Genomic DNA, 2,982 nt, shown 5'->3' with positions numbered 1-2,982 from the left:
TCTGCAAATTGGAGAGTCATCCGAGTGTCTTGGATTGCACCAATTCCCAACTTTTTGTAGATGGATAGAGGCATGAGACTGATACTTGCCCCCAGATCAATTAGAGCTCTCTTGAAAGATCTATCTCCAATAGTGCAAGGGATAGTTACTGCTCCTCTATCCTTCTTTTTCACTGGAATCTTCAGGCCCTGCAAAATAGCACTACAAGTTTCTGTTAGAATAATGGGATGGTCTGCAATGGTTCGCTTTTTAGCGATGATGTCCTTCATGAATTTGGCATAGGTGGGCATTTGCTCAAGTGCTTCCAACAACGGAATATTCAGCTCCAGCTTTTTGAATAATTCCAGGAACTTCTCAAAATTCTTTTCTTGCTGCCCCTTTTTCTTGTTTCTTTGAGGGTAAGGCAGCTTGACTTCTGGTGTTGGTGTTAACACTTTTTCTTTCGTAACCGGTGCTGGTGTTACCACTTCTTCTTCCACTTGCTCATTCTCTCTTATGTCCAGCTCCACCTCAAGCAATTGATCCTCACTCTCCGAATCCTTTTCCACCACTTCACGTGGTTTCCCTCTCCGTGTAGTGACGGCATTGATTTTTTGATTGTCTTTAGGATTAGTAACAGTTGCGCTTGGGAGGGCTCCTGGTGATTGCGGAATTGCAAGGTGTTGAGCAATTTGACTCATTTGTACTTCAAGGTTCTTGATTGAGGCTCCGGTGTTCCTTAAATTGCTACGTGTCTCTTCTTGGAATTGGGAGCTTTGAGCGGCCATCTTTTCAATGGCAATTTCCCAATCCGCCTTTCTTGGACCCTGTGGTTAGTATTGTTGTTGAGGTTGCTGGTATGGTTGTTGTTGCGGACGATATTGTTGTCCCTGTGGTTGGTATTGTTGAGTCTGAGGTTGATATAATTGTTGTCCTTGAACCGGCTTCTGGACGTTTCCTTGCTGGTCTTTCCATGAGAAGTTCGGATGATTTTTCCACCCCGGATTATATGTGTTGGCATAAGGATTATTCTGCCTCAACATATGAATCTGCTCAACCTGTTCTTGCGTTGCCACACAATGCATAGCAAAGTGCGGTCCACCACATATTTCACAAAGAACCGCTTTAACTGGTTCCACCTGTGCCACTGTCTGAGTTCCAATATTCATCTTTTTTAACCTTCTCTCTACCTCTGCAGCAATCTGATCCTCCATCTTAACAACCTGCTCTGGCAACTTCAAATCAATTTCGCCCTCCGGTTGGCTCATGGTTCGATCATACAACTCAAGATGCTCATTAGCAGCAATTGCCTCTATGATCCTTTTCATAACTGTGGCTGTAGCAAAATTTGTTGAACCACCAGCAGCGGTATCAATAAGCTGCTTTGTCTTAAGTCGCAACCCATTCACGAAATTCTGCATTTGCTCGGTAGCGTCCATGTTATGAGTAGGACATGCAGTCAAACACCTTTTGAACCTCTTGTATGCATCCCCCAATGATTCCCCCTCTTTTTGTTTGAAATTTACAATGTCGTATCTTTTTCGGATGAACACCGACGCAGGAAAATATTCATTGAGGAATGCCGTTTCCATCTCTTGCCATGTCGTGATACTTGCAGCCGGAAGTGAGTAAAACCACTCCTTTGCGTCATCAGTAAGTGTAAACGGAAACATAACAAGTCTCTTGGCCTCCTCTGAATGACCTTCGATCTTCAACGAAGTTGTCGTAGTGAGAAATCTCTAAAGATGCTTATTTGCATCCTCGTTTATTCTTCCGGAGAACGGCTTGCTCTCTAGCTGGCGAATGGTGGATGGATGCAATTGAAAATGTGCCACATTCACGGGTTGATTAACAATAGTCATCCGGTTGGGGTGAGCATTTGCCCCTCCATAGTCCCCTAACAATCTCTCCGCAAGAGGTTGATTTCCAGCCATGTTAACTGGTTCCTGAACTACCTCCCTGTCAAAGTCAGAGTCGCTGTGCTCCGAATGCACAGACACTTCGTCGTCGCTTTCCTGATGTGGAACACTGAGACTTGCACTTGGTGCTGCCAGTCTTTCAATTCTTGCCTTGCGGCGTCTCTCGTGCAGAGCTCTTTCTGGTTCTGTGTCAAAGGAAAATTTAGCTGAGGTCTGACCTCGCATAAACAGTTAGACAACAGTTAGAACAGATACAACTGCAATGAAATTAAAATAACGGATAAAAATAAAATTTTGGTCGCAGAGCAACAAAATTTCAATTGACTTAAAGTTCGGCTTATAGTTTGGCAGTCCCCGGCAACGGCGCCAAAAACTTGATCGGAAAATAGCAAGTGTACTACTTTTGTTACCGATGTAGTTATTAAAATGGAGTAGAATCCAAGTATCGATCACAAGGACTGCGGATAAAATATAAACCAGGACTAAATTTTCAATTGAACAAAAAGCTATGGTTGGTTTTTGATTTGCTTGATAAAACTACTAACTGTTTATAATTAAAAACGATAAGTAAATGATGATTTGGTACACAAATGAGAAGGCATGCTAAGGTTGATGTATAAATCTTATGTAACTCCTTGAGAACACCGTTGTTCATGAAAAGATGTGACTACAATTGAGTATCAATTCCATAAAATGTTTTTCCCTAATTCCTTAGTGGAGAACTTATTAATACTTAAAAGTCAATTTCAATACCTCAATAATTGAATTTAGTATTAAGGCATTATGCATCGTAATCTAGAATGAATGATCACTATGGTGAAATCCTTATTCCTAAGCGATTTACCGGTAATGTTTTGATTCAAAACGCATTAGAGTGGTGTGTCACGCCTAACCCTAATCATAGATCAACAAAATATTTTCCAATATGATGAAGCATGAAAATCTTTGAATCATAAACTCAAATTATAAAAACATCAAATTCATCACAACGGTTTTAACAAGTTAGTACATGAAAAGATTTAGGGACATCACCCTAGCATAAAATAGTTTAGCTACTCATAGTGTTTAAGAAAATAACAAGAGT

This window comes from Vicia villosa, linkage group LG6 (assembly GCF_029867415.1).
Source record: "Vicia villosa cultivar HV-30 ecotype Madison, WI linkage group LG6, Vvil1.0, whole genome shotgun sequence".
Classification (NCBI taxonomy): domain Eukaryota; kingdom Viridiplantae; phylum Streptophyta; class Magnoliopsida; order Fabales; family Fabaceae; genus Vicia; species Vicia villosa.
Note: the sequence above shows the minus strand (reverse complement) of the source record.